Source organism: Eucalyptus grandis, chromosome 5 (genome assembly GCF_016545825.1).
Source record: "Eucalyptus grandis isolate ANBG69807.140 chromosome 5, ASM1654582v1, whole genome shotgun sequence".
Classification (NCBI taxonomy): domain Eukaryota; kingdom Viridiplantae; phylum Streptophyta; class Magnoliopsida; order Myrtales; family Myrtaceae; genus Eucalyptus; species Eucalyptus grandis.
This window is the reverse complement of record NC_052616.1, coordinates 48,266,985-48,282,187: the sequence shown is the minus strand read 5'-3', so window position 1 is coordinate 48,282,187 and position 15,203 is coordinate 48,266,985. Positions and strand designations below refer to the sequence as shown.

The following is a 15,203-nucleotide window of genomic DNA, read 5'->3' as shown; positions in this document are numbered from 1 at the left end:
AATGAAAGAGAGACACGTTCAAGGCGTAATTTAGAGTAATATGTATAGATGTACCATCGCATCTCGTGTCTATGTCATATGACCTTATGAATCAGTCGAGGTTGAAATTGTTTTAAACGGTCAAATCTAACAGGGGGAAAAGTGTCCAAAAAGTCCTACATCTTTTGCATTTGTGCCAATTTAATTATAAACATTTTATTGGTGCCAATTTAGTCTTAAACATTTTCACTTTGTACCATTTTAGTCTTATTCGACTACTTTTGGTCGGACTTTGCCGATTAGGTGCCGGTCGACTAATGTGGCATGATCGGTATTGATGTGGATAATTTTTAATGATATTTTAATATTTTTTGAGTTATTTTATTTTATTATTTTATTATTTTTTCCTTTCTCCAGCAATCGGTTGGAGTAAGGAAGAGGAGAAAGAAAAAGAAAAAAAGAAAAAGAAAAATATAATATAATATAATAATAAATTCAAAAATATTAAAATATTATTAAAAATCATCTACGGACCGACGCCTAGTCATCAAAATTTTGCCAAAATTAGCCGGAATTGACTAAATTGGCGCAAAGTGAAAATGTTTAGAATTAAATTGGCACAAATAAAATGTTTATGGCTAAATTGACATAAATACAAAAGGTTTAGGATTTCTTTGACACTTTTCCCTTTAATAGGGTGTTAATAAGTTGGTGTTTTATTGCAAAACACTTATTGTGGGAAGAAGGCACTCTCTGCTTCCCTGCAACATTTTTTTCTATCTAATTTTGGCTTCGTTTTCTTTTCCTCCTCTTCCTATTACCTATAAGACAGTGATGAATCCAAAGTGGCATTTAGGTAAAACTGGGAATTCTTGTCATCACCCGTTTGTTAGACATGATACGTAACTGTACTTGGGTTTCAGTTTGGCATAAAAGAGTTCATGTCATAAATGGGTCAATCTATTCAGGGCTTAGCAAAAATCATGTATTAAAAGGATACTTTTCACTGATTTAATGTGCATAATTTGGAGTTTTACAACATGCCCCATTTGTGAAAGTACATAATTACTCGAAAGTACACGTGCCATGATCTAAAATTTATTCGTGAAAGGAATACTTTTCACTAATTATAGTTTTCTCATATAAATCCGTACGATTTTGCGATACAGCATACTTGGGCTAAACTTTTTCTTATACAATCGGTCCAGAATTTAGTGGATACATGCACGAAAATTTTGAAACCTCAGTCGTGCAAAGACAAAAATACTTGACCTCATGTGTTTACTAGATTAGATCATGTCATAATGAATTAAACGGCTCTAACTCTATCGGTTTGCAGCTAATTTGATGTTCTTGATCTTTCGTATGGGAATGCATCACCCGTTTGTAAGAAGACACGAAAATACAAATAGGTTTGGATTTGACATTAACAGGTCCATGTCATAAAGAGGTCGATCTATTTAAGGCACGACAAAATCATGTAAGTAGGTGCATTAAAAAGTTGCACCTACTTAATTCTTTTTTCTTTTTATGAATTAAGTAGGTGCAAGTAGGTGCATTAGTGGATACATGCACCTACTTAATTCATTTAGACAGGAATTGACGTGTTTAAGTTAACATCTTAATGTGTCATTTTTTGAATACTATACGTCTAGGCATGTGTCATACTCATATCTAAAGAATTTTGTTCTTAAAACTATTTTAAGATAGTACGTGTGTCAAAAAACAATGAAAGGTACTAGAAAACATATTTAAACATACAAAAACAATAGAATATGAAAAAAAAAACAAAATTCAACAGTATAATTAAGCAATATTGTAAAGGAAAATTACTCATGCTGTTGAGAAACTCGTTGCAATGTAACGTTTTTTCACATATTGTTGTGGATAAATGTGGTTTATGTACTCTCTTGTTGTATACTGGTTATAATATTGCATTTTGTATTGCATTTTGTCAAAACAAAATTACAGTAACCCACTTGATAATCGTGTTAGTTGTGTTATGTGACATGTTTTATTAAGCTTACAGTGTTTGTGTTGAGACATTTTGACATATTCAATGAATGTGTAACATTTAGATTAGCCACATTGGTATCACACTCCCCTCTCGATACAACATGATTAACATGACATGATACAAATTTCCAACCCCAGACAGGGCCACTGAGCCCACAACATGAGATAGGTGCTAAGTAAAAATTGGCTAATTATTTTCCATAATATGTGGGCAACAACACATGTTTTTATTTATTTGTGCATTGAGAAAATCATCCTTTCGAGCACACATCATGCCGCTTTAGTTGTGGCTAGAATCAGTCCGACACTGAGGGAAATGAGATGCAACGACCGTACATGGTGTCTAGGGAAATAAGGAGCAACAACCCTACATGGTGTCTAAGTTAGTGAACAAAGACACAAAGTCCTCATAAGTTTTGTTATTGTAATCAATTACACATTAGATATGATATAACGAAATCCTTGGATATCATATCATATATTATCTAATCCTATTTTGGCTAGAAATCCATATGCCTAAACATAGTCATATAGTCGATGATAAAGATGCAAAACCCTTAGAATGTAGGGCCTTTAAAGAGCAATGACTTCATGTGGTGTTCAAGGAGAGGGAGTGATGGCTGTTGTCGTAATTGTACATCAGCGGGACCATCCTGGCTGTGTTCAGGGAGGCCTTGCTGAAGGACTTGGTGAATGGTTGAGGATAGAGACACGCCTTGTTGAGCCTCTTCCATGCCTCCGAGATCATCTTCTTCACATGGTCTCGTGCCGCTTCTTCTGAAGAGCCTTGGAATTCTCGCTTGTAGCATTCCACATATGACCCATCTCGGCCATCTTGGAACTCGTCCTGTCACCATTGCTCAGGTATTAGTGGAATAATCCTCAAAAGGGAGGGCAAAGAAGAAGGAAGGGAAAGCACTTACAACTATTGTACCTTTAACTCTATGCTCGATCAAAGCCCATCAAATACAAAACAGAAATATTTTTGTGATTATCTTTAATCTATTATGAGAATAATAATCTATTTTAGGCCACAAAAAAGTAAATAACAAATAATTAGAAAATATTTTGTGGTCCATTCGTACAAGAATTTGTGGCTCATGGTGAATGAACGGAAATGATTTGGTAACAGTTTTTAATCTACTTTGAGAATAACCGTCCATTCTGGATCACAAAAAATCAAATAACAAATTATTATAGATTGTTATGAGATCCACTTGTTCAAAAATTTGTGACTTGCAATAAGTTGTTATTTACATAGTAACTTGTTATGTTAGTAAAACTCATAAATAAATTCGCCCAAAAAAAGAGAAGCTTTGTTAAAAAGGACAAGTGCACGATATTTTCATGACTCACCTCGGCACTTCCCAAGTCGTCCCAAAGACGAAAAAGAATTGAAGCTGTGGAAGATACAATTTCAGGTATATTTTCTAAATGATCAACACTTTGTAGTCTGGTATGTGATTCTGTCCCACAGTACTCTAGGTAAAAATCCCTAACGACATCTCCTGATTCGAACCTACCATTCATAATGGGGTAAAAGAGCAGCCTGCACCGCTGAGGATGGTAATACATCATGGACTTATCTTGTATACACGTGACTTCAAGAATTTTTGTCCTTGTACAATTTGGGGCTTTAAAATTTTCATGCATATGTCCACAGGACTTGGGACCGCTTGTGTAAGAAAAACTTCCAAGTATGCTAGGATAAGTGAAAAGTATTCTTTTTACGTACAGGTTTGAGATCAGGTACGTGTACTTTCGATATTGTGTATGTGCAAAAAGGGACTTTCACGGGTGGCGCTCAATGCGAAACTCCAAATTATGTACCTGTTGACAACATCCGTGAACGCGGTGAGATCTTCGATCGTGCCATAGACGTCAAAAATGTCATCGATGATGTAGATGAATGAGATGGGTTTGGTGACGAGCACTCTCTCCTGGGACAAGCCTGTTTCGGTGAGGATGGCCATTGGCCACATGTACCACTTCATTGGCTGGTCCCTTGCGCACTTCAGTTCCTTTGCCATGCCCAGTTCTTTCCACCAACTGATTAAACATATGAGAATATTAGTCAAGCTAGTCACTTCATAAGTACAATTGTTGAGGAAATCTAATGGAGATGTGATGGGTGGCCACATGGTATTTTTAACTAGTTATAGCCACAACTCTTGATAGAAAGTTTGGATCATGTACGTACTTCGAGACTTGGAGGATTTCCCGTTGATGCACGGATCTTACAATGTTCATGTCCAAATGGGCAAGTTCCCTAAATTCTTGGTCCAGCTATACGAATGTCCCACAAAATTCCTCAAAAAATCATTAGCCGTGAACCTGGCCAAGCTCTTGTGGAACGGATTGCCGAGTGAATTTCTCACGAATCTAGCTTGAACGTGGTCAAGATCGGCCAAAGATGAATGGAGGCGTAGACAGGTTGACTCTCCTACTTGATCGAGAGCATCTTCTCCTTCAATGCCAAGTTGGGAAGCTTCAAATAAACTTGTCAACCCCAAAATGTCATTGTCCTGTGGCTTTTCATTCTGAGTCCCATCATTCATTTTGTGTAGAAACCGTTGAAACACATCTGTATATTAAATGTGGAAAAGCTAAATTATGTTAGAATTCTGGTAGTAGACGGGAAGTAGACATTGTGTCCCCACCCTCTTCACATCCGGGTCAAATTGTAAGAAAAAGTAAAGGCAAAGAAGTGAGAGATCTATTTTGATACTACTTTTGTGAACATCTTTCGAATTCTCCCCGCAGCCATCACCAGTCAGGAAACAGTATTTGAAATTATTAAGTGAAGGAGATTTCATTCACCTGAAGGAACAGGATAGCCTCCTTGCCTCAAGAGCCGGAAACGAAGTGCTGCCTCATGCAGATTATCGGTATCAATGGAACGAGAATGAGATCGCGACGTGGAGATCAAAAGATGCCTCTGCAAGATCGCCTCGATCTCATCCTCAAAATGGTAGTCAATGGCGAGACGTTGGAGAGCATCCACCGTCACCAAACTTTCGAGCGAGTCTCCTCTTACTTGCTTCAGCAGTTGCTTCACTTCTTCTAATCTCCTCTCATGCCGCCCTCGAATATCTTCCTGAAACACAAAGATAAGGATATCATGTCTTTACGTTTTCCTTTCAAGATTCAAATAAAAGATGAACCTTTTCAAGTGTTTCTTGTCGATTCTAATTGTCGATTCTAAAGATTAAGTGATAGCAAACGAGTGAAACTTTTTAAATCGTCGGTGTGCAGAACAAAAAGAGTTCCATGAGAAGAAGGGACAAACAAACCTCGGTGGCAAGGTTTCTCTTTCCAGCTGGGCGAGTATGGTCCTTAGAAGGAGTAGAAACCAAGGTCTGACGTGAGGAAATACTCCATTTGGTGTTCGTTGAGGAGAGCGAATTTGCATTTTGCAGGTGCTTGTTCTCGTCCGTTTGAGAAGTTCCTTTAGAAGCGAATGGACCATGCAAGAAAGCGAAGGTTGCTCTTGAGAAGGCCATTATGGCTGAGTATAGAGTGTCCTTCGAAGAGAGGGATGAGTGAGAATGCGAGGGGGATCACTTATGAGTTCGGAATGATCCCATTTATTCACTATGTCCTATTTATAGGCAAGTGGAAATGTTCAAAGTCCTTCAATGCGATGCACGTATATAACGTACCACACGTGTATGGGACCCTAGAGTTTGCTTTTTCATAAACAAGCACATGTGTGCCCAACACAACTTGAACCGACGTATGCTTCTGATGTGTGCGACCCATATGATCTAGAAATGTATGATATCGCCTAGCACATAGAAAAATTATTAATTTTTTAACGTGATTTCAAGTGAATTTGCAAGGTTTCTAATGATATCAAGTATTAAATTATATCTCAAATTTGAGTTCATAAACAAAACTTGTCCAGTGATGAATTGTAAGTTTCATTCTTAAATAGACATTAAAAATCGACCAAAGTTGAACGAGTACTTGCATGTGCACTACAACTGAATTGGTTATGTATGACCCATATGATCTAAAAGAATATGATATCGTTTTGCACATAATAAAAAAAAAATACAAATTATCACTTGTTTTGACATGATTTTCGGGAGATTTGCAGAATTTGTAATGGTATGAGTATAAAAATATGTTTCAAATTTGAGTTCATGAACAAAATTTGATTAGAGATGAATTGTAAGTTGGATTCTTTTTTGGACATCCGAAATCGAGCAAAGTCGTATAGGGCAACTATTTTTACGAATTGGAGTAGGCAAACAATAGTAGAAAAGTCCCACTTTCACTTTGTTTCCTATCTCGACTCGAGTGCTCTTCTTGTATCGAGTTCAAGCTTCTAACTTCTTCTTCTGGAGGTGGTATCTATGTAATTATCATCAAGGTTTGTTTTCCATGACTTGTGTTCCATGACTTGATGTGTGCCGTGCGTGTTCAAAGCGACGTGACATCCAAACGTCCAATTTCGCGATTGCTACTTGGTGGCGTTCGTGAGCCGCATCCAAGAGACGAGTGCAACTTATGACTTTTTTTTCTAAATAGTTTTTATCTAGGAAGAATAACATGGATCATAGTACCGATTTCAAAAGCTTGTTCGTAGTTTGGCTAAATTGGGGAGAGGTCATTTTCACCTCGAACTTAAGTATTTCAGAATGAGGTCTTTTCAGTATTTATTTCATTTCCTGCAAAGGGACAACAAGAGTTTTTATACTTTCACTTTTCTTTCTTTTTTCGGTATTTAGTCCATTTCCTAAGTTGAGGACTCTTTTTTTGGTAATTATCCCAGAATTTCTCAACCACGAGTAAAGACGACATATTTCTTTTGTCTTCCTTGTATGGGTCAGCATTTGTCTGCAAATTTCAGAGAAGCAAACGATGAGACTGGAAGAAAAAGGTTGAAAAGATAAAAAGGAAAAAAAAAAAAAAACACCAAAATTTTTCTAATGTAAATATAGGCTACAAAAATGTTCTAGTCAGCTTAGCACGATCCAGATTTTAAATTGACAAAATTATGAAATTTATCATTGAATTGGATTCGTATAATAGGTTTAAGACTGATTGGGAATTTTCTCAAAAGAGATTGAGATGATTATTAAATGAGATATTAGAAGAATTCGTGATTTCATGACTATGCAGTATAAATAGATTCTCAACGTATACCATAGTGATATGTCTCTACGCTGATATTATCACAAGAAGGGGGAAAATCATTAGATCGGACGATTGCTGACTCATAACCACGGCCAAATTAGCTGGACCACTCTTCGTGCGATTTAAGGTTGACATGCACTAAGGACGGCAAGGTAGCCACGTACCATGAAACCCTCCCAAGTTCTGCTGCAGATTTTTTCGCCCAAGAAACCTTCTCTATCGCTCCAGCAGATCTTTCGTCTTCATTAAATTTTCTTTTTTTTTTTGAAAGGGACTCTAAATGTTGCCCGAAGAATATATCTACAAATATGTATCCACATATTCATTTGAATTTTATATGGTACGCTTTTTTTTCCACAACTCGACTTTCATCTCATATAATTTGAAATATTGGCTAACAATCCAACTTAAGACAGTCGTACCGTCATGTTTTGGAAAGTGACAATTTACTATTGAGCACATAACCATTGCATGGGACTGGACAACTTGCTCTTCCAGTCGTAGGGAAGTTGTGGCTTTTTAAAACACTAAATAGCCAACCAGAAGGTTATTTAGTCTTAGGTTACAATTAATTAAGCAAAATTATCTTTAAGTCATGATCAACATACCTTCATTTAATATGCAAATTAACAATTTGTGTCGTGTAATTAGGATTACGTGCATTCTCAATAACATCATCAATAAAACACTTCAAAGCATAATATTCCACATCATCATTTAACTACATGAATTGCAATTCACGGAATCGATTCATCATGTTTTATTTCATTTGAAACTAATAATTATATGAAAAAAAAAACAGTTTATCTCACCCTTTGGAATAATTCTTCATATGTTATTGCTACCGACTCGAAGTCATCTCATGCAAATATATCTATATCAAATATTAAGTTATTGGATTAAACTACGTGATTCATTTCCCTCTAGAATACAATTTCTACAATCTTCTACTAATTATCTTGGGATAAAGACACCAAAAATGCCATTACTTTTGTACAACGCTCACTTGTGACATTTGGTAACCATGCCGATCCCAAGAAAAATTTCACCTAAAAATCATTCTTTTTTATTCTATTCCCAAAACTAGTTTTGAGCATTTGAAGATATTTAGTAACTACCCTAAATTTTTATTCTCGAAATAGAAATGCGTTTAGTATGACTCTTAAATTTTTTGTGACTTAGAATTTCTTTTAATTTTTTGAAATACTTTTATTATATAGTTTTTTTTTTCTTTTTTCTTTTTCCTTCCCTTTTCTTCTTCTCTAGCTGGTCAATGGCTAGTGATCGGCTGGGCGAGGTTTGACGACCTTGCTAGAACCTCACCAGGCCAAGGCAAGGTCCAACAAGATCGTCCCAGCCTTGCTAGGCCAAGGTTAGATCGAGCCTCGCTAGTGAATAGGCAAGCTTGCAGGACCTTGCTCGACCGGTCGCTAGATCGCCGTGGTCATCAATTGGCAATGAAGGAGAAGAAGAGAAAAGGAAAATAAATGAAAAGAGAAAAAAATGATTTGCCTTGATTTTGGAGTTGTTCTAGAGAATAAAGAAACATTTTTTTTTTTTTTTTTTTAACTTCTTGATTGTGATCCAAATCTATTTTGAGGAACAAATTGTTCTTAGGAACAAAAAAGTTACAAAACGGATTTTTTTTTTCTTTTTCAGGTAAGAAAAGAATAGAATTATGTATTATTTGACACATTAACAAATAGGCTCTTAAGTGCTATAACTATTTTTTGATCACTTGAATTCCATAACTTCGAAAGAAACAATCATTTGAGTGCTATGACTTTCACTTGGTCACTTAAGTGCCAAAATTTTTAAAAACATTCACCTAAGTGCTAAAAATCGGATGTGGTATAACATTTATGATGAGCATTTAAAAAAAATTATGGCACTCAAGTGATTGATTGAAAATTTCTATAGCACTCAAATAATCAGAAAAAAAAAAGTTATAGCACTGAAATAAGCTTGTGCATAAGTTATTGCACTTAAGTGATAAAAAAATATTGTGGCACTCAAGTGAGTATCATATAAAAATTATTGCATCTATGGTGTCAAACTCATTGATCTTAGCTAAAGAGGTGAATTTGGGATGTCTAACCTTATTTCAAACTTGAAACTGACTAGTGATAAATAAAAATCAAGTCCGTCATAAACCCGAGTTGGTTTTCAAATAGGAATCTTGAACACAGCCCACTCAAATATGCAGAAGCAAGAAACTTAAATAATTTACTTTCATTGTATATATGGAATAAATAGGTATACAACGCAAAAATATATTACTACTAAAATAATTTATTGCCCGACAACTAATACCCGAAAACGAACTCTATCCATATACCCTACACGAGCAATAGAATTTATTTTTCTTATTTTTACAAAAGTAATAATTGCTTTTCCGTTTTACAAAGTAGCCTTTAGGTTTAGATTACAAAGGAGTAGTTACCTAACATAACTAACAGTTATAATTTTTTAAAAAATAATTATGTAAAGAAAAACTATAGCGACAATGCATTGGTGCTTATTAAATAAGTAAACTTTTATTAGGAAATTTACCAAAAACACGTCCTAAATTTATTGCACTTGTGCCAATTCAATTCAAAACATTTTGATTTCTCAAATTTAGTCATAAATCTTTTAATGATTTCTCAATTTAGTCATTCTAGCCAATTTGAATAAAAAAATCACTAATGTGAATGCCGGTTGTCCTATGTAATACATCTAGTGTTGAGGTGAATAATTTTTATAATTTTTAAATAAATTTCTGAATTTTTATATTTTATATTTTTTTTTTCTTTTCTTTGTTTTCCTTCTACCTCTGCCAATTGCTGAGCATTGGCGATTGCCTCAAGACAAATCATAAAAGACTAAGCCTCGTACTATTTCTTGGTCATCATAACTTGATCACTACTAATATATCGATACATCAATCTAGTGTCTTAGGGCATGTAATATAATGGAAACCCAGCATCACCACCACTCAATTATCTATTTGTTATCTATAGTTAAGTTGAAATTTAGAGAATGTTCACTTTTTTATAGACTTTCTTTTTCTCTTTTTCCATTTGTAATTGCCACGTGGCCAGACCAATGGCACAATGTTGCCAGATAAGTCACATTCGACTAACAAGTTTTAGGTTATTTATCTGTTATCTCGGGACTTCTATCTCTTCTAGAGCTTATACTTGAAAAATAAATAGATGAGAAGAAAATCATCAGTTATATGTTTTTATTAGATTTTTTAAAAAATTATTATTATTAATTTTCTTTTTCCTATTCTTTTTATTTTCTTTCTTTCCACTTTGGGCTAGCAAGGTTGCTGGCCAGCCCTTGCTTGCTTTGGGCAAGGGCATGGCGACCCTCACCAAATCTAGGTGAGGTTCGCCTCGCTCACATCCGGTGAGGGCCTGGGTTAGGCGGCCCTCACCAACAGAACCCAAGGGCCGCAACACCCTCGCCCAAATCAAGTGATTGTCGCCTGTCTCGGGTTAGCAATAAAGTATTTAGAGAAATAAATAAAAATTAGCAATAAAGTATTCAGAGAAATAAATAAAAAGAATTAAGATGGAAAAAAAGAAAATTAGCAATAAAGTATTCGGAGAAATAAATAAAAATTGCAAATTATAGGCAAATGTTTAGCACTAATTTGGAAAAATTGGAAAGCTTAGGACTAATCGGCATTCATATAATAAGTTTATGATTGATCAAATAATTTTCCCAAAGGGAATAAAGTGATGATAATATTAGACATTTAGAGGAATGAATAATCTCATGATTGTGTAGTATAAATGATGCTTAACATACACCTAGCATTGTTCAATCCATAGTGATATGAGGTAAGAATACCTCGTCTCATATAATTTCTCCGCGCACCTATTATTACAAGGCTTTTTTTCCTTATTATTACGAGGTTGAATATAGGCAAAAAAAATGAAAATAAAAAATCAACCAGCCAGGCGGTCCCGCAAGCCGTAACGACGGCCGGATAAGCTGGACCACACGCCATGCCGGTCTTTCTCACAAGCTTCCGAATTCATTCGTTTGAACAGCGACGTAGGAGCATCTCATGAAACCCAGTCCACATAGTAAATATCCCGGATTGTGAGGATCGGATTATCTTCCTAAACTTGTGGCGTGAGCGAGACATTGTTGTCGAGCTAAACACAAAGCATGAGAACCGTGCAAAGTTCGACCAGCTTGTTTTCCATCAATCAATGCGTCATTTCACCGATTAAAGATATAGACATGATCTACATTGATATTTAGGTAAGCGTATGTGTCGGCGGTGTCCGTAATTTGACTGGCCAATCAGAGCCATGATTGGAAGGATTTTCCACCGGCCAAAGACGTATGGAAAACAATGGCAATTTTTAAAAATGAGCAACAGAAAGTGGTGATACATAGTCAAAGACAGTGGACTTGGTACAGTGGCTTGACATCGACTTGGTTAACATTGCTGCCACAAATGTGGAGAAAAAGACTTTCTTCAAACAAAACTAGCTTTGATAATGAGATTCAATATGCCGATATAGAATTGAGTAAGTTCTATATTTTGGGTAATGAAGAATAAAAGAAATATTTGTAGATTGTACAAGTGATTAAAGATAATGAAAATTACAATCGATATTTGTAGATTGTTCAAGTGGTAATCTAAGTTAAGATTACCTTACTTCTATCCTATCCTTATTTACAGTATCAATTACAATTACCATTGAGGTAGTTGTCTATATTGGATAAGACTTACTCCTATGTATTTTAAAGGTGCCTTGGTCACAAATTCGTATCCCCTTATCATTCATCGATCTAAGGAAATTCCTATTCGTCCATGGCACAAGTTCGACAAGTGCATTGGGTATGTGATATAATTTGAGCTGTATTCCAATTTACATTAGATCATGCAATGTTGATGGTTTCGCTCAGAATTAAATGATTTATGATTTAAACAGAAGATTTCAATCACGAAAGTGGAATTCTTATGATAATGTTTTAACAGAATGTCGGCCACGCTAATTGCTCCCTCTCACCTATTCTTTAATTATAAAAATGTTGTGTCGATTGCAATAAATCAAGTATAAACGTAATGAATGAAAGGTTTGATGAATCTCTAATTGTCCCTAAATAAATAAACAAGAGGGGGCTTTTTTATGTTTCACATGATTCTAAATTGGACCCGCCTTTTGCTATCCTCAAATTTCTAGTACTAATTGAAATTTTGTACTTTTTCCACATGTGAATTATGTTTTGTTTGTCCGTAAGTTCTTCCAGTATGTGGACATCGTTCCAGTTCTGCCGCAATTTTCTTCGGCCGACCCTCTCCCAATGTCATCACGTGATGTGAATGCTGACTAAATGACATGAGGAGAAGAGCCAACGAAGATGAAAAGTTGTAACAACAGAAAGCTAGACGCGTCACACGTTTGTTGGATACGTAATACTCAGTCTTGCTGCATAAAGTAAAACTGCGTCCCCGGCGAATGCTTGTCGAGCTGTGTGAATGGAATCTGCTGTGCCAAAGTACTTCGATAGAAGACATAGAAGGCATGCTTTTTACTATTCGGTCTAATTCAGACGTGAAAATGAAAGATTCCCTCCGGACAACATAGTTTGCCCGTTAAACTCCAAAGCTGGCATGGTCCCATTACACTTACGACGTCGAGAGTACTCAACAAAGACTGCTGATGTGATTCTTGGAATTGTCGGTAGGGGCGAAGTACCGACGTGTTTGCCTTCTCTATTATTCCTGCTCATTATTCGGCCGTGATTTTGAGGTGACACAAGATACCCGTGCGTGGATTAGCTCTGTTTGGAGCTTAATGACAGCCAATGTGATTTTTAGGATTTGAGAGTAGTCAATATAATTTTTGGGTCATGTCACCTGATGAAATGTAATTGTAGAATATTTCACATGAGAAGTTGAAATTGACATATGATTCTATAATACGTGATTCATATCGTGATGCGTATCGCGTGGACATGGATTTGAAAATGTGTTGGAGTCGCTTTAATGGGCGCATGCGCCACATCCTTCTTTTATTATTTCTTTTTCTTCATGGCTTAATTCCAAATGAGAAGTTGAATTTGACATATGGCTGGCTATAATACGTGATTTACGTCGTGATGTGTATTGCATGACTCGTGGATTTGAAAATATGCATGGCGCATGCTTTCACATACTTCTTTTATTATTTTTTTTCGTCATGGCTTACCTCACTAAGCTATAGATTTGCTCACTAATTTATCTACTATTCCAGATTCCGAACATGAGTAGTTTAATTGAATGCACGTGAAAAGTGATTAGAGGTTTATTTTAGACTAATTGAATAATATAATTAGATCAGGGTTTATGATTGTATAGTTTTGGTTAATTCATGATGGACAAGATTTTATTATAACTTTTATTCAATGAAAAGTTTTATTCAAACAATATGTTTTCCTAAAATGACTAGCTTCGGCTCAAGGTTTCATCCTTTATATTGGATGTGGATTTAGGATTTGACGCAGACAATTTCCATCCATGATTGTGATCCACTAATCAGAAAATTTTCTTGGAAAAATTATCCTCACATCACATATGCACGAAAATCTGGCCCGCTACGTAAACAATTGTGCATATTATTAGAAGAGAAAATGATTTGACACCTCACTTTGATTTACAACATCTGATGGGCGGCAATAATTTTAACTACACTGAACTTTTATTTTCTTGAAGGGGACCCTTAGCCGGGTTTAAGATTAAGGCTGTGCACTTCAAACAAATATCTTGATAAATTTGTGTAAAGTAAACGTTAACGTTCATAAGACAGTACGGACCTTCGGTCTTTCTCAGATATATCCTTTGAATTTAGCAATGGTTTTGGCTTGCAGTTAGAGCAGAATCAACGCAAATAATTGTTTGAATTGATTTGCAAAGTTTTCCGCATCAACTTGATGGATACTTCCCTAAGGGGTGACGTCCATAGCATTACGTTCAAAAAGCTCTTAGCCTTTGCGACAGCCGGGTTTAAGATTAGGGCTCCACACTTAATTTGACCCGACTTTTAGAAAGATCACGTCTATAATGATTTAAAGGAATTTTGTAATGTGAACGTGCGCTTTGAAGGTATTTTGCACTGTAGAATAAAACAATTTGAACTTCATTTTGTCCCCCCCCGGTCGAATACAATGTTTAACATATGGTATCAAAAACACAAGAATGATTTATCATATACATAATGTGACGACTGATTGGACCTAAGCACATTTTACATGCTTGGCATTTGCTAGGAAGAAGTGTTAAAAAAGTCCTAAACCTTTTGTATTTGAGCTAATTTAGTCCTAAATCTTTTTACTTTGTGTTAATTCAGTCATTTCCAGTCAATTTTGGCTGGATTTTGCTGACTAGGAGCCGGATTTGGTTGCGTAGACAATTTTTAATAATATTTTAATATTTTTGAATTATTTTATTTTATTTTTCTCTTTATTTTTTTATTTTTCCTTCTCCTCCTCCTTCCTCCAGCCGGTCACCGGTCGACAATCGGCTAGAGGCAACGGCTGACGAGGTCGAGGTCGACCTTGACGGCCACCTCGCTAGTGGTTTTAACCAAGCTAGATCGAGGCCGCCCTCGCGACCATTGGCGAGGTGGTCATGGAGGTTTGGTGACCGACAGGAGGAAGGGGAGGAAAAAATAGAAAAAAAAAAAAAATTTCAAAAATATTAAAATATTACTTCAACGTCAACACCGCGAGCCACGTTACTCGGCCGATGCCCAGTCCGCAAAATTTGGCCAAAATTGGCTGAAAAGGACTAAATCGACATGAAATAAAAATGTTTAGGACTAAATTGATACAAATACAAAAGGTTTATAACTTTTTTAACACTTCTCCCCATTTACTATTTATGTTGAATTATTTAACCACAAACCAAACGGTTGCCAACTGAAAAGGACACATCATAACGAATGGATTCTAATAATTTATGATGTTTTCCAAAAGGTTACCACTTTCCTTGTAATGCATGCAGTTAAAAATGTTACTAGTATTTTGATATTCTAATTGGCACACGTTATCCCAAAACTTTACCTCACATG

General features: G+C 35.7%; 1 pseudogene; it reads right to left on the bottom strand.

The window, feature by feature from the left end:
• Nucleotides 1-2,552: 2,552 nt before the first annotated feature.
• LOC104447371 lies at nt 2,553-5,557 on the bottom strand (annotated as a pseudogene).
• Between the last annotated feature and the right edge of the window lie 9,646 nt (nt 5,558-15,203).